The sequence below is a fragment of the Terrapene carolina genome, unplaced genomic scaffold, assembly GCF_002925995.2.
Source record: "Terrapene carolina triunguis isolate 2854851 unplaced genomic scaffold, T_m_triunguis-2.0 Scaffold1016, whole genome shotgun sequence".
Taxonomy (NCBI): domain Eukaryota; kingdom Metazoa; phylum Chordata; order Testudines; family Emydidae; genus Terrapene; species Terrapene triunguis.
The window spans coordinates 8703-26554 of record NW_020665367.1 but is presented as its reverse complement, the minus strand read 5'-3'; the positions used below and the strand labels follow the sequence as shown (position 1 = coordinate 26554).

The following is a 17852-nucleotide window of genomic DNA, read 5'->3' as shown; positions in this document are numbered from 1 at the left end:
GGAAGGAGTGGCTTGGAATAGCGCAGTGCTGAGAACCAAGGGATATGCCCCCACCCAGAGGCAACGTGGTGGGGGGGGGGAGCATGTGGGGTCATGTCTCCCTCTCCTCCCCAATTTCCTGTTCAGCTTGTACTGAACATGCTCACACAGAGTGAGCACACACAGTAACGCTGCTGAAGCCGGCTGCCCTCACTGTGTCCCCCCACTAGTGACAGGCACGGGTCATCTCTGCCCCCACCTTCACTCCAGTCACCATGACCACAGTGAACATGCTGCAGTAACTCAACAGCCTTTTGTGCTAGGCCGCACTTGCTCCAGTGCAGTTAGCAATGCCTACACACCTACAATCTGAGCTGGGATCCTGGCCCCACCCAGAGCCAAGGGAGGATTCTCTCCCCAGTGAAAGAGGCCAGGGACAAAGTGAGGATCGGAGCTTCACTAGAAGAATCATAAAATGCCACCTGCCTCCCCTCATAGTTCAGAGAAACGGGATGTTACCAGGGTTCCTGCTCAGATGCAGGCAGGTCTCAGGGGAGGTGAGAGCAAAATACTTAACCTTGCACTGCCGCAGAGCCCAGATCCCCTCTGCAGGGTTAAACCTGATCCATCCCTTTCTCCTCACAAACTCTCTGGCCAGCCCCCAGCCCAATATTGCCCATCCCTCACCTCCACCTCCCAGTAACATCTCCCCGAGGTGAAGCCCTCACAGCCCAGTGCACAGGGTTCAGTGTCCAAGCTGTGGAAGTGTCTTTACTTAAATTTGGCTCCCACCGATGATAGCTCAAAGGAGTCACTGCTTTAAGGCAAGGGGTAGGAGCTTGTGATTTCAGGACTGAAGTTCCCACTTTAGATCCCCACTCATAACTTTGACATCTGTGTGTCTGCCAGATTCACCCTCAGGACCATGGGCCAGATCCATGGGCCATTCTGTCTGGTCCCCGAACATATCTGTCCCTGCAGCAGACCAGCTCTACAAAACGGTGTCCTCTGCACAGCGCGACCTCTCATACACCATACGAACAAGGTCATGAACTCACACACACTGGACGTGCAGGATCAGTTACACATACAAGAACTTTTTCGAACCCCATCTGCCTAGGTTCTTATGACCTACAGTAGAACCTGAGAGTTACGAACACCAGAGTTACCAACTGACCAGTCAACCACACACCTCATTTGAAACCGGAAGTACGCAATCAGGCAGCAGTAGAGACCCCCAAAAAAGGTGAATACAGAACAGTGCTGTGTTAAATGTAAACTACTAAAAAAAAAAAAAAAAAAAGGGAAAGCAGCATTTTTCTTCTGCATAGTAAAGTTTTAAAGCTGTACTAAGTCAATGTTCAGTTGTAAGCTTTTGAAAGAACCACCATAACGTTTTGTTCAGAATTACGAACATTTCAGAGTTACTAACAATCTCCATTCCCGAGGTGTTAGTAACTCTGAGGTTCTACTGTATAAGTAGTGACAACTTTTGCTGGATGGAAACAAGGGAAGACCACATGAAAAATAAGGGGTAATTCTTTATTTTAAAGGACATTTTAGGCAAACACCATTTCCTCTAGCATATCATGTACTTTGCTTCCAAGTGTACATTTCTACTGCTCTCAAATATACAATGCAATCATCATCAACTTAATGCTGATAGTGGTCAAGGGATGTCCCTTTAAATAAGGGATGGATGGCTACCATAAGGGACAATCAATGAAATAAGAGACAGGCCGTTGAAATTAGGGATGGGTGGTCACCCTATCTATAAGACTAGTTCAACTGGCGGCCCGTAGGCCGTATACATCCCAGGACCATTCTGTCTGGTCCCCAAACGCATCTGTCCCTGCAGCAGACCAGCTTTAAAAATGGTGTCTCTGCAAGACATGAGCACTCATGCACCATGTGAGCAAGGTCAGAATCTCAAAAACACAGTACTAATAGGGTCCGGACGCCATTTTGTAGAGTAAAATGGCATCCTCTGCACAGCATAACCTTGCACAGGCTGTACGTGCAAGGCCACGTTGAACAGACGATGATGCCTTTTTGTTTCTGAACGTGGCCAGTAGAGGTGTCGCACAACTACACATGTGACCCTGGTCACTGAAAAGTTTGGACGAGGAACTAGCTCCATGTCACTGTTTGTCTGAATGCTTGATGCGCCCAGGCTGGGAAATTTGGATCCAACAGACATTGGGTGAAAGCACCTGAATATGGCCTAGCAGAGACATGATCATTACAGTTGTTGCAATTCCAGAGGGGTTGCTTTTCTTGCAATTCCAATGACATATAACTCACTTCGATCCCACTGAGCAGGTCAGGAAAAAGCAAACAAACCCCCCACCAGTTTATCAAGTAGTTCTGATGGCTCCTGGGTTTATTGCTATATTTTACCCAACAGGAGAGACAAGAGAATCCATTGTGACCCACAAAAATTTCAGCATCTTTGCAGCTGTGAAACCATGAAACCATAAAACACAACAACCTCCATGGTTAAATTCTCCATGGTCAAATTCATAGATTCATAGATTCATAGATTCTAGGACTGGAAGGGACCTCGAGAGGTCATCGAGTCCAGTCCCCTGCCCGCATGGCAGGACCAAATACTAAGAAAACACTCATCAAAAATGAAGATTAACCATTTTCTCCTGTCCCTCCCCTGCCCCAAAGATTTGCCATCTGTACTGTCCTCCCTCACCCAGGACTCCTCCTCTTGCTCTCTGACTACGCAGAATGCTAGCGTCCTCTGGGATCAGAGAGAACAGTGACAAACAGGCTGGTCAATGTCCCTGAGGGCTGGGTGGTTTTGGTTGGTTGGTTGGTTTTTTGGAGGGGGAGGAACTGGTCACAGGCCCACTTTAGATTCCAGGGTCATAGAAATGAGGGGGCCAGAGGCTAGAGAAGCCCATTTCATGGCCTGCAGGGGGATTGTTCCTGATACACAAGCTTAACTAAGTCTCAGCTGGGTTTCACTGTACCAGACACTGAACCAAGGGCGGATTCTCTCCCCATTGAAAGAGGCTGGGGGGAAAGTGAAGATCGGGGACTTGTTGTCAGCATCGAAAAATGCCACCTGCCCCTTGTCACAGTCCAGACAAACCCAGACCCTGCTGGGGACCCGGCCCAGTGACAGTGTGGTCTTAGGGAAAGTGAGAGCATGATATAGACCCACATTCAGTCGCTCTACAGCCCAGATCCCCCCCTCAGGACTAAGGCTGATCTCTCCTTTCCTCCCCACAGACTCTCTGGCCACCCCCACAGCCCAGTATCGCCCACTCCCCACCTCCAACTCCCAGCAATGTCTCCCTGAGGTGAATCCCTCACAGCCCAGCACACAGGGCTCAGGGTCAAATCTCTCAGGGTTGTTGGGCAGTCGCTGCCATGTCTCTCTCCATCTCACACTTTTCCGATCCGCGGACAGGACGAGTTGGGGATGAGCCGTGTCTGGATCCAGAGTCACATTCGCTGGGGAGAGAGAAAGAATCAGAGCATTAGGGGCAGAGCTCAGCCCTGGGGAGGCTGCTACAACTTCTCACACTCCCCAGCAGCTTTGTTCTGGCTGGGTCCCAAGAAGCTGCCTCTGTGCTGGGGCAGAGCTGGGATTTCACTGCAGCTCCCTCCTCCCAGACCCTAGAGGTGCCATAATTGCTACAGTTTTGGCTGCAGATTCTGCCTCCTCCCCAGCTGCATCTCCCTGCTCGGGCTGCCCCACTCCCAGCAGCAGGGACAGGGCGGGGCAGGCAGCTGAGCCTGGGGTGGGACCGAAGGGGCATCAGCCTCAGCTACCTGTTGGGGAGACACCAGCAGCCAGAGGGAATCAAGGAGGCAGCAGAGAGGGGAGCACAAACCCCAGTCCAGGTGGGGCGGGAGGAGGAGGTAGCAGCCCTGGATGGAAGGAGGGGGCCCCCAGCCCCTGGGGAATGGAAGAGGAGGAGACAGCACCAGGGGAGACCTCCCAAAGACAGAAAGGATGGAGGGGCCCTGCTGGCAACCCTAGAGCACAGGATGGAGAGAGAGGTGGGACCTATGGGGAGAGACAAAGAACGGGGTGATGTCCTACAGGGACACCGAGGGAGGGTCAGACCAGAGACTCACCCCCTGATATTAACAGATGAGTCAGAGCCCTCACTCCGTCAGTACTGTGCACAACAATTAAGGGGTTAATATACTAGGGTGCTTAATGCCAGCCCCCTCCCCTGCAATGCTCACTCCCTATGGTTGCGGGAATCCGTTTTGTTTCATCTCAGGCACTTCTTCTGCAAGTGAATTCAGCACCACAAACACAAACTGTCCTTTTCTCTCAATCCCAGGAAAATATCCCTGTGGAACCCCACCCATTCCACTACCCCCTTTTGCCAGAGATCCACTTACTTGCTGTCTGCAGTTCAAACATCAGAGTGTCTAGGGAGGAGAGGGAGAGAAAGATTTCATGGTACCATGCAGGATTTCAACAATTAATCAGAATAACTGTGCTTTAGTTCTGGGAGAAGAAGAGAGGGGAAAAGGCAGAGAGACTCAGAGAGAGAGAGAAACAAAGAGGGGGACACAGTGTAAAAATCACCCATGTGGAGAAGGGCCAGTATGAGAGCTACGGACCATTTTCACTCCTAGTAATGTGCTTATAAATACAGCTTAAGTGGAATTTAGGGTTTCCAGCCTTTCTACAAGAGAAAATTCCTACACAGGGCAGACTGGAATGAAACAGAATCAGGAAGAGAAGATGGAGCCCTTTGCATTAGCACAGAATTTATCTCAACCAAGGTCTATGCAGTCCTCAAGAATTAGGGCAAACAAGGTGACAATGAATCACATTCAGACTATTGATGTTTCCCCATAAATATCTTGTGTCTTGGAAAAATTTGCTTAGCTAATTCAAAACTTTGTCTATATTTCTTCCATGTTCTTAAATTGGGTTTTACATTCGCAGCTAATTGGACACAGCCCGTTTCCTCCAACATTCACAGAGATCAGACTCCATTTTCCTTTTTCAATCCCTGCTCAGTACCTTGGAATTTCTTCAGAGTCTCCTTTAGTACAATGTTTTTCTGGGTAAAATCACCAAGTCTCTTTGCCAGATCAGGAGAAATCACCACTGGCTGCTGGAACTTCCCCTTCTTGCACCTGGAGAGAAACAGAATTCTCTAATTAATTGATTGTAAATCACGATTTTATCCTCATTTCAGATTAATTTCATGCCAGTGAAAGCTGCTGGACTGCGGGGCCTGGAGGCTGGATTGTTCTATGTATCCTGGCCTCAGAGCAGGTACCGCTCAGGCAAGGGCAGCACAAGCTTCACCCACAGCGGCCCAGTTTGTTTCCAGTATGACCTGGTGAGAGACGACATCAAGGGGAAGTGGAGCAGGCAGATGGGCCAACAAGCTGCATTGACTCCGCTAATCTTTTTAGCGTGTACACCTGCCCAGTCAGAAATGGATGGAGACCACTAACCCCAAATCACCTCACACAGGGCGCCAAACAGACACAAGCTGGACATATTTGACTACTGCTGCTCTGGAAGGGTCCGTATTGCCGTTCCACAGGACACAAGAGATTTAATGGATCTATTCTGGTCTATTAACCTGCCCCCAAGCTTCATCATCTCAGCATCTCGAATAAAGAGCATCAATCCCAGGAGTAAAGTCAGCAGAGGGGGGATTTGGATCTGAGGGGTGACCCTGCCCCGCACAGTTGGCCATGGTGCCCTGAGGAGATGTGGGCCTCGCATGGGGCTAAAGACCCTCCCCCGCACAGTGACGTGTCCCTGAGAGTGAGACGAAGCCATGTACCTGCTCAAGCTGCCTCTGACGTCCTAGAGAGAGGGAGACAGAGAAAAAAGAGCTCCGTTACAAGTGATATGGAAGCTGTTCCATACCCCTAATCAAATTATTAATAATACAAAAGAGAATAATAACACAGAAGCAAGTGGAAGTGATCATAAACCAGAGAATTCAAATTTTAACAGTAGTTCATAACAATAAAATGAGGTACCATTAAAGAGAGAGCGAGAGAGAGGATTCCTATGTAAAAACTAGAAACAGTGAGTTCCATTGTAGTGTTAGGATCCTGCACGCCAAGCCACATGGGTCTCCCCAGTCATCCATTTCCCAAATATCTCCAAGGCTCTGAGGTCTCACCTGCAGGAATTCACTCGCTGGCTGCTGGCACTTCCCCTCCATCTAGCTGATCAGCTCGCTGAGATGGGAAATCTCCGCGGAGAGTTTGGTGATATTTTCATCCTGCAGCTTCACAATCTCCATCTCCAGCTCTCCCAGTCGGGCCAGAAGGAGTCGCTCTTCTTCCTCCCAGAAACTGGTGCAGCTGTTTAAATTGAGCCACAATTTTCTCTCTCTCAGCTTCTGTCTTTCCCTGTAAAGAAGAGGCACAAACAGGGAAAGGGCACGTCAAGGACACACCGACAGGCAGGGTAGATTTCACAGAGCCCTGTGTGAGCAGGAGGGGGAATTTCTGTGTATTCAGCACCTCAAAAGCAGACAGAATCTTTCCCCATTTGACCAGAGAGAAGATTTTCCTAGAAAGTCCCACCTCTCCCTAAATTTCCTTTCCCTCTGACATGGTTTGTTTCTGTTGTGATCAGTGACCTGTGACAATCTCAGTCCTTCCAGTAGCAGAAAGGGCAAGACTCAGAGGTACGTTCACAGAGACTTCCTGAGAGAGACTGAAGGGAGTAAAGAAAACACAAATAAAAATAAGAAAACAAACCAAAACTCTCAAGTTTTACTGAGGAAGCTCCCAATATTCACTTGCTCAGGATGCTCAGCCACACCTCTGAAGAGACATGAGAATTCAGTCTCTAAAAGCTAACTGTGTTAGTGCAGAGATCGGGATCTCTAGTGCAGCCCCAGGCCATAAACTTATACCATGAAATCAAGAATGAAGCGAAGACAAACACAGCTCTGAAAACAAGGGAATGCAGAGCTAAGGTCGCGCCTTCCACACACACACTGCCACCCAACCTTAACTCTGCCCCCTTTCCACAGCTGCCTGCTACTGCTCCGTACTCTGTCTTGAGGTGCACCAGTCTCCTGGAGCATGCTCATATCACTTTCCCATGTGTGTATCCAAGGTGTGTGCGTATTTACAGAGCCTGAAAGACCCTCTAATAACTTCAAAGATGCTGATTCCCTGGTGTGGCCCTGGGTGCCGGAGGCTAGCCAAGGTGAAATCCAGTCAGACCCAGCTCAGCTGGGCTGATCGGTGCTATGATCTGAGCCATAGGCGGGCACAGAAAAGTTATAAGAATGGGAGACAAATTGAATGTCAGGTTCTTTTCGTCTGACCCCTTCACCTCGGCCACATGACTCCTGATTCGGTCCAATAACCCTGTCTCAGGCCTGGATGGGGCACAGTGATTTTCCAAGACAACGTCAGGATGCAGGTGGGTTTTAGAGCACTGTGAAACCATCAGCGCTTAGCATGAGAGCTTGGCTGTCACTCAGCTGTTGATTCTCTAGTGCTCATCTATAAGAGGGAGAGACAAGGGGGTGAGGTGATATCTTTGATTGGAGCGACTTCCGTCAGTGAGAGAGAGAGAGAAGCTTTCGAGCCACCCAGAGGTCTCCAGCCCAGACTTGAAGAAGAGCTCTGGGTAGCGTGTAAGCTTGTCTCTCTCACCAACAGAAATTGGTGCAATCAAAGATCTCACCTCTCCCCCTTGTCTCTCCAACATCCTGGCACCGACATGGCTACAATTGCCCTGCATAGAGTGAAAGAGACAGTGTGTGCAGACAAAGATGAAGTCTGAAGCCAAGCCGAGCAGGCCTCTCTGATAGCTGGGGATGGACCATTAACACAGCCTTGGCACTGCTTGAGCTGAAGGGAGGCGGTACATCCTGTTCATACTGGGCAGAAGGGAGCTCAGGCTGCACCTGCTGCTGAATTTGATCAGCATCTGCCCTGTCCCAAGGCTGCCCAGAGCTCCTGGGGAATCTGTCCTAGCCCCAGAGCCAGGCAAGGAGTCTCAGCCTTGGTCTACACTTGGAGTTTAGGTCGAATTTAGCAGCATTAGATCGATTTTACTGGACTCTCATGCAACAGGGATGCGGATTTAGGGAATGAGGAAGAGGAGGAGGTTGAAGTTACCGCACAGCAAGGAAGTGGAGAAAACGTTTTCCCCGACAGCCAGGAACTGTTTATCACCCTGGAGCCAGTACCCTCCCAACCCACCCAAGGCGGGCTCACGGACCTTGAAGGAGGTGAAGGCACCTCTGGTGAGTGTACCTTTGTAAATATTGTACATGGTTTAAAAGCAAGCGTGTTTAATTAATAATTTGCCCCGAAGACTTGGGATGCATTCGTGGCCAGTACAGCTACTGGAAAAGTCTGTTAACGTGTATGGGGATAGAGCGGAAATCCTCCACGGACATCTCAGTGAAGCTCTCCTGGATGTCCTCCCAAAGCCTTTGCAAAAGGTTTCTGGGGAGGGCAGCCTTATTCCGTCCTCCATTACCACGTCAGGCCAGTACAACATAGTCTGGAATCATTGCATAACAAAGCATGGCAGCGTACGGTCCCGGTGTTTGCTGGCATTCAAGCAACATCCGTTCTTTATCTCTCTGTGTTATCCTCAGGAAAGTGATATAATTCATGGTCACCTGGTTGAAATAGGGGAATTTTATTAAGGGGACATTCAGAGGTGGCCGTTCCTGCTGGGCTGTTTGCCTGTGGCTGAACAGAAATCATCCCCGCTGTGCACCACGCGGTAGGGGGAGGGGTGAAGCGATCATCCCAGAGAATAGGGTGGGGTGGAGGGGTTTAGTCGGGTTTGTGCTGCACGTTAACCCGAAAACCACAGCCCCTCCTTTTAAATGGCCAACCCAACGGGTGCTTGGTATGGGACATGAGGGCGCTGCTGTTTGAAACCATCCCCACATGTTATGAAGGTTAAAGAAGCCAAAAGACTGTGGCTCACCATGGCTGCCTGCAAGCCGAATTCTGTTGCCCGCCGGCCCTGCGTGTGTGATCTCTCACAGCAAACCGGCAGCCCTCAATATAAGAGTCAAAGTGCGACCTTGTAAAGAAAGCACACGTGCTATGTAATGTTAACAGCTTGGTTCACCGTGGAAGAGCCTACATATTGTTCTCTAAAATGTGTCTTTTTAAATACTACTTTTTTTTCTCCCGCAGCAGCAAATGTTTCAACGCTCGCTGTATTGTCTCCATCCCAGAAACTAGCGAAGATTAGAAGGCGAAAAAAAACGCACTCGCGATGACATGTTCTCTGAGCTCATGCAGTCCTCCCACACTGAAAGAGCCCAACAGAATGTGTGGAGGCAGACAATGTCAGAGTGCAGGAAGGCAGAAAATGAACGCGAGGACAGGAAAGACGAGCGAGAGGACAGGAAGGACGAGCGAGAGGACAGGAAGGACGAGCGAGAGGAGATGTGGCGTCAGCATAATGAAAGGAGGCATGAAGCAATGCTCAGGCTACTTGAGGATCAAACTCATATTCTCAGGTGTATTGTTGAGGTGCAGGAAAGGCAGCAGGAGCACAGACCGCCGCTGCTGCCCCTGTGTAACCAACCGCCCTCCTCCCCAAGTTCCATAGCCTCCTCACCAGATGCCCAAGAATGCGGTGGGGGGGCCTCTGGCCCCCCAACCACTCCACCCCAGAGAACTGCCCAAGCAACAGAAAGCTGGCATTCAATAAGTTTTGAAGAGCAGTGTGGCTTTGTCCTTCGCTCCTCCCTCACCCCACCCATTGCTTCCCTCCTCCCCCAACCCTCCCCAGCTATCTTGGCAGTTATCCCCCCATTTGTGTGACAAAGTAATAAAGAATGCATGAATTTTGAACAACAATGACTTTATTGCCTCTGCAAGCGGTGATCAAAGGGGGGAGGGGAGGGCGGTTGGCTTACAGGGAAGTAGAGTGAACCAAGGGGGCAGGTTTTCATCAAGGAGAAAAACAGAATTTTCACACCGTAGCCCCCTGGCCAGTTATGAAACTGGTTTTCAAAGCTTCTCTGATGCACAGCGCGCCCTGCTGTGCTCTTCTAATCGCCCTGGTGTCTGGCTGCGCGTAATCAGCGGCCAGGCGATTTGCCTCAACCTCCCACCCTGCCATAAACGTCTCCCCCTTACTCTCACAGATATTGTGGAGCACACAGCAAGCAGCAATAACAATTGGAATATTGGTTTCGCTGAGGTCTAACCGAGTCAGTAAACTGCGCCAGCACGCTTTTAAACGTCCAAAGGCACATTCTACCACCATTCTGCACTTGCTCAGCCTATAGTTGAACAGCTCCTGACTACTGTCCAGGCTGCCTGTGTATGGCTTTATGAGCCATGGCATTAAGGGGTAGGCTGGGTCCCCAAGGATAACTATAGGCATTTCAACATCCCCAACGGTTATTTTCTGGTCTGGAAAGTAAGTCCCTTACTCCAGCCATTGACACAGACCAGAGTTCCTAAAGATGGGAGCGTCATGTACTTTTCCTGGCCAACCCACGTTGATGTTGGTGAAACGTCCCTTGTGATCCACCAGGGCTTGCAGCAGCATTGAAAAGTACCTCTTGCGGTTTATGTACTTGGTGGCTTGGTGCTCCGGTGACAAGGTAGGGATATGCGTTCCGTCTACTGCCCCACCACAGTTAGGGAATCCCATTGCAGCAAAGCCATCCACTATGGCCTGCACATTTCCCAGAATCACTACCCTTGATAGCAGCAGGTCAAAGATCGCTTTGGCTATTTGGATCACAGCAGCCCCCACAGTAGATTTGCCCACTCCAAATTGATTCCCAACTGACCGGTAGATGTCTGGCATTGCAAGCTTCCAGAGGGCTATCGCCACTCGCTTCTCAACTGTGAGGGCTGCTCTCATCTTGGTATTCTTGCACTTCAGGGCAGGGGAAAGCAAGTCACAAAGTTCCACGAAAGTTCCCTTACGCATGTGAAAGTTTTGCAGCCACTGGGAATCACCCCAGATCTGCAACACTATGCGGTCCCACCAGTCTGTGCTTGTTTCCCGGGCCCAGAATCGGCGTTCCATAGCATGAACCTGCCCCATTGTCACCAGGATGGACAAATTGCTGTGGCCCGTGCTTTTAGAGAAGTCTGTGTCCACGTCCTCATCACTCTCGTGACCACCCTGCTGTCGTTGCCATCGCCTCCTCGCCTGCCTTTGCAGGTCCTGGTGCTGCATACACTGCAGGATAATGCACGTGCTGTTTACAGTGCTCATAACTGCCGCGGCGATCTGAGTGGACTCCATGCTTGCCGTGCTATGGCGTCTGCATGGAAAAAAGGCGCGAAACCATTCTCAGCCGTTGCTTTCAGTGAGGGAGGGGCGACTGACGACTGTAGCTATCCCACAGTTCCCACAGTCTCCGCCAACCATTTGAATTCTGGGTTCAGCTCCCAATGCCTGATGGGTCAAAAACATTGTTGCGGGTGGTTCTTGGTACATGTTGTCAGAGCCCACCCACCCCTCAGTGAAAGCAACGGCAAAAAATTGTTTCTCGCCTTTTTTCACTGTCACCGTATGTCTCTTGGGTGCTGCTGGCAGACGCGGTACTGCAGTGCTACACAGCAGCATCCCCTTGCCTTGCGGGTAGCAGATGGTGCAGTATGACTGGTAGCCGTCATCGTCGTCCCGTGGGTGCTCCTGGCTGCCCTCGGTGAGGTCGGTCGGGGGCGCCTGGCCAGCCATGGGTGCTCCTGGCCAGCCTCGGTGAGGTCGGTCGGGGGCGCCTGGACAAAAATGGGAATGACTTCAGGTCATTCTCTCTTTAAGTTTTGTATAATGGAGATTCAGTCCTGCCTGGAATATCATGCCAGCTGGAGGCTTCTGCCTCAGGCTGCTCTCCTAGTCCGCAGCTATAGGCTGAGCAAGTGCAGAATGGTGGTTCACTCTACTTCCCTGTAAGCCAACCGCCCCTCCCCTCCCCCCTTTGATCTCTGCTTGCAGAGGCAATAAAGTCAGTGTTGTTTCAAATTCATGCGTTCTTTATTAATTCGTCACACAAATGGGGGGATAACTGCCAAGGTAGCCTGGGAGGGGTGGGGGAGGAGGGAAGCACCGGGTGGGATAGTTGTAGGGGCACCCCCTAGAATGGCATGCAGCTCATCATTTCTGCAGGATGTCTGGGGCTCTGACCCAGAGCAGCCGTTTGCCTCTCTGGTTCTTTAGTAAACTTGCCTGATATTCCAGGCAGGACTGACTCTCCATTAGACAAAACTTCAAGAAGAGAATGACCTGGGGAGTCATTCCCATTTTTGCCCAGGCGCCCCCGACCGACCTCACCGAGGCTGGCCAGGAGCAATCAGGAGACAGCAGCAGACCGTACAACTGTCTTTGCCAACTTGCAAAGGCAAGGAGCTGCTACCGCGTCTGTCAGCAGCACCCAGGAGACGTACGGTGACAGTGAGCTGAGTGGGCTCCATGCTTGCCGTGGTATGTCGTCTGCACGGGTATCACAGGACAAAATGCAAGGAACGATTTTTTGCTGTTGCTTTCACCGGGGGAGGGGGGGGGCGCCTGACGACATGTACCCAGAACTACCCGCGACAAAGTTTTTGCCCCATATGGCATTGTGAGCTCAACCCAGAATTCCAATGGGCAGCGGAGACTGCAGGAACTGTGGGATACACAGCTCCGAAAGTCGACGCTAGTCTCAGTACTGTGGATGCACTCCGCCTACTTAATGGTCTTAAGTGGGAACACACACAATCGACTGTATCAAATTGATTTCTAAAAAATCGACTTATATTAAATCGACCTAATTTTGTAGTGTAGACATACCCTCAGTCCCACTCCAGCCCACAAAGGGGAACAGAAACAGACACGCACAATCCCAAACCAGCAGCACACGGCCCAGAGAGACGCACAAACCTCCCACACTGACATTCATCCCCACGGCCCTCCTGGTTAACAACACTGGGCACCTACCAGGTACTCTGGGCTTCTCTTCTCTCCTGTCAGTTTCCATCCTAGGAGCTTTTCTCTCTCTTCCTTCAAAGCCTGCAGTCGGGTCTGGAATTGTTCCTGGGCAAAGACAAATGGGGGTGGGGGGGTTAATATTTTTTCTTTTGGAGCTTGAGGAGCAATTATTCCTCCCCTCCCCCCCGCAATAACGTTGCTGCACAGATTTAACTTTCCAACTTATTTAACCCAGCAGCAGGCCGGGAGAGCACCCACATGGCAACTCACAGGCCAGGCCACGGACACTGCAGGAACTGCGGGAAAGCAGCAGGTAACAGAGGAGAACTAATTCATTCTGACACCTGAGGGCTAGGAGCGCAAACTGGGCCCTGGCTGCCAATGTACAAACCCTAGTGCCTCTCAGCGTGCTCAGTAAAGATCTCTTTCCTACAACTCTGCTCTCACATTACTGATCCTAGTAAAACAGATGCTGTCACGTTTGCTCCAAAAATTGTTCATCATCTGTCCACCAGTCAGGAGCTCTGACTACACCCCTGCCTCACCTCGCATCCACCAGCATCTTTTGGGGACCAAGAATCAAGTTATTTCTCTGTTGGTTTGAAATGAATGAAGCAGTGCGTGGGAGAATCAATTCTCAGAGTCTGACTGAATCTTTTCAAAGATCTCAAGATTTTAGAATGGTGGGGGCTGGCAGTGCTGGTTCCGGTGTGTCCCACTCAGCAGGAACGTGTGTTGGAACAGAAATATTAGCTGAGGAAAAGGGCATCACAAGAGAGAGAATATTTTTCCCCACCCCTGGAAATTAGTCCTCAAGTCAGAGCAGAGATCCATGTGTAAGGTTCTAAATCTTTATCACAGCACTGTAGTTAGCAAAAAAAAAAAAAAAAAAAATCCTTTATGACAGCAGGACATGAGGAGTTCCAGTGACACTAGAAGGAAACCCAAACATCGGAAAGCCTGGAAACCCACAGTTATGGCCGCAGGTTACATGGTGTCTGCATGAGCAGCTGTACTCTGGGCCTGGAAATAGATCTGAAAAACCCCGTAGGTACAAATACTGATGCTGGGCGGAGATTTCCTACCTTGTACTCCTGGGCAGCCTCCTCTATGGGAACCACCATGTGAGATCTGTGAGCCTTGGATTTATCACACACCACGCAGATGGGGGGTTGATCCTCCTCACAGAACAGTTTCAGAGCCTCCTGGTGCCTCTCACACACTCACTGCCCCTCGGGCTCTGTCACCGCCTGAAGTCTCAGTCCTTTCAGTAACTCCACCACGTTCCCCAGCTGCCTGTTGGGCCGCGGGTTTCTCTGCTGGGCGGTTTTTCTGCACTGCGGGCAGGAGAAGTTTGGCTCCGACTTCTCCCAGCACTGGCTGATGCAGGCCCGGCAGAAGTTGTGCCCACACTCAATAGACACTGGGTCTTTGAAATACTCCAGGCAGATGGGACAAGAAAGTTCATCTTGGAGACTTTTTGCAGGGCTCTCTGCAGCCATGGCTCCTGGAGGGAAGGGTAACCAAGTTAGTTTGAATTTCCAGCCGTCTGGGACAGGAATTGGGTGCTTCCCTTCCTGGCTCTGTCTCATTGGCTGAGCTAGAATCAGCTGTGCCTGTGAGTTCTCCCGGCCCCTGGGGGCTCTGATGAGAAACCTGACCCTCTCTCTGCTGGGAAGAGTGCTCATCTCAAAAATAAGCTGAGTTAAAAAGTTGCTTACCATGTCCTTTATTTTTATTACCAGGGCACGTTTTTAAAATAGGGAGTCTACTTCAAAGGGCAATTCATTCCCTCTCTGACTGTGTGCACGCAGCCATTATATAAAAGGGGGCAAAGGAAGGGGAGCGAGAGAGAGGGGGAGGTTTGGAAGCCCATGAAGAATGTAAACAGAAAAAAGAAGTGTGTATTAATGTACCCACCTGAGCTCCCTTCCCTGTCCCCATCCCCAGTGGGTTCTGTGTCGGGGCTTGTCCGGAACTGGAAGAACTCCGGGTTGTTTACAGGTAACCTCAGTGAGCTGAACATCACTGGGCGCTGCCAGATTTCCTTCCTCCAGGTCCCAGGAGGTGTCCACAGGGTAGTGGTGGGGTCTGTGCCAAGCACGATGGGCCCGGGAGTCAGCCCCTGCTAGGCCATTGGCCTCCTTTGCCTGGCGGTACAACTCCCGGAGTTTCTTCCCCTTCCTGGCATTGCTGCTCTTCTCTGTCCTACCCCAATGTCTGGCTCACCTTTGAAATGTGGGAATAGACACCTTTATGTCTGCGGGGATTCTGTAGTAGGGCTTGCACTGCCCCCCTTCCCCCACCCCTGCCCAACACAGGCTGAAGACATCTACTCCAGGGCTTCTCGACTCAACCTGTAGGCCGGGACCCAAAATTGGGTCACCAGAATGTTTCAAAAGGTCATGTGGCAGCTCCTGTCCCATGAGGCTGGCTGTTCCCCCCTCCCTGCTCCAGGTACCGCAACCTCTGGGGTCCCAGCGCCACTCAGTTTGGCCCAGCTGTCATGGTGACGGGAGTCCGGATAGGCCAAACCTGGGTGAGTGGCCCTGCAACCCCATGAGCCAGGGCACAACTCCACTCACACAGATTTGGTCCAGTCATGGGGGGATGGGGAGGAACCCGAGCAGTGCTGTAACCCCGGAGGTTGCAATGCCCAGAACGGAGAGCCAAGGCCAGCCAGCCCCACAGCACAGGAGCTGCAGGAATCACCACTGTGCGGTGAGTTCCTGGCTGGTCACCCAACCCCCCCGGAGGGCAGGATCTGACAAACTACCCCAGGGCCACCACTCCCAGACTATTTACTGGGTCACAACAGGCCATAAACATTGACAAATGGCTCCTGAGCCCCAAAAGGTTGAGAACCACTGATGTAGGACTCCTTTCCTGGACCAGACGGCAACAGGACCTTTTAGCTGGAGCAGCAGGTAGAGCCACACCTGAGCTCACCAAGGTGGGCTGCAGGGACAGAGGAATTTCCAAAACACACGGGCTAAAGGTGGAGGAATGGGAGGTTCCAGCCACTGTGACCCCTTGGCAGGAGAGTTCCAAATTGTGACCACAGCAGTCACCCGAGCAGCGACAGGGACATTGCTGGAGGGCTGTTTTGGCTGGTACCCATAATGCAGCCCCCACACAGGCATCATACTGGACGAACAGGGCCAGTAAAGGGCTTATGTCATTTATGGAGGTGGTTTTACTTCATCAGGGTTTTAGTGACAGGACTCAAAATTGAGCATGGAGGTGGGCAAGGATGTGCCAAAATAAGGCAAAAGTTACCGGTAAAGCTTTGGCGAGTAGGCCCATGTTAAGGCTGCGCGCCTGCTTGGTGTGTGGACCAGCACCGTAACTGTAGTTTTCATTAGTCTCTACACGCCACAGCAGCCACTTCCTCACTCACATGCTTAGTCTGTCCCATGATAACAGGAGTTGAGTGTTACCACACCAGGGACTGGTCTACACTATGCAGTTGGGTTGATATAAGCAGCCTTGCGTCAACCTGGGTGTGGAAGTGTCTTCACTTAAATTCGGCTCCGGCCGACATAAGTGCCTCTCTACGCTGACATAAGAACACCTCCTTCTCAAGTGGTGTTGTGTCACAGGCGATGTAGTTAGGTCGACACAGTGTCACTGTAGACACTGCATTGCCTACGTCGACTGTTACTGGCCTCCAGGAGCCATCCCACACTGCCCCACACTGACAATCCAATTGATACAAGTGCTCCTGGTGGGAGAGCCATTGCCTTTCTTTTCTCCTCTTTTAATTTAAGAGCAGCTACACAAGAAAGAGAAAGAAAGAATGAAGCTACACTGATTTACTCCCCCTGGAGCTCTTTCCCATAGAGCAACACCAATGTGCACCAGAGGGGGATCTGGTCCTTCATTGAATGAGATGGGCACCCACTTAACGGCAGGGATGAATTTGGTCCATTGCCCTTAAACCGAAATGGCTACAGCTACCATGGAGAGGCTGGCCCATGTGTCTTGGCCTCATTTAGAATGTCTGAGACATGATCCCTTGTCCCTAGTTTGTGTTTTGTTGTTTTTTAATTCCACCAGCTGTCTTTGCCCAAATCCCACAGGCTTTCATAGTTATTTGCTGATTGATCTGAACAGGAGACTGGAGTCTGATGGGACTTCTCTCTCCTCCAGCCTCAGCTTCCCCATCTCCTGCCTGCTCATCCTAGGGGCTTGCCTCATGGCCACTAGCTCACAAACTTGCAGCCACTTGGCTCTCTGCGCATCCTATCGAAAGAATTGCAGAGAAGAAACCTCAGGGCACCGCCAGGGAAAAGCAGAGCTGGAGGAGACAAGGGCAGTGCTAGGACACGCCCCCTCTGGTTGGCTTTATGTGGTTATTTCATACATTGGCTTGGCGCGTTGTGCAGGAGGTCAGACGAGATGATCATAATGGTCCCTTCTGACCTTAAAGTCTATGAGTCCATGCGATCATGTCCCCCTAGTGGCCAGGCCCAGTCACGAACAACTAGCTCATGGCTCGCAGCTCAAAGCAGTTACTGCTTTAAGGCAAGGGGGAGGAGCTTGTGATTTCAGGGCTGAAATTCCCACTTCAGATCCCCACCGGTGACTGTGACGTGTGTGTCCACAGCCATGCTCTGTTACAGTTACACAGACAGGAACTTTAAAAACCCTATCTGCCTAGCTTCTTCTGACCAACAAGCAGAGTGATCACTTTTGCTGCATAGAAACAAGGGAAGACCACATGAAAAATAAGGGGCAATTCTTTATTTTCAAGGATATTTTAGGCAAACACCATTTCCCGTAGCACATCATGAACTTTTCTCTCAAGTGTTAATTCCTACTGCCCTCAAATATACAATGCAATCATCATCAATTTAATGCTGACAGTGGTCAAGTGACGTCCCTTTAAATAAGGGATGGGTGGCCACCCTAAGGGACAAATTAATGAAATAAGAGACAGGCCCTTGATATCAGGGATGGGTGGTCACCC

At 50.7% G+C, this 17852-nt stretch overlaps 1 pseudogene; it reads right to left on the bottom strand.

Moving 5' to 3' along the window:
* Positions 1-2620: 2620 nt before the first annotated feature.
* Positions 2621-14770, bottom strand: LOC113408200 (annotated as a pseudogene).
* Positions 14771-17852: the final 3082 nt, after the last annotated feature.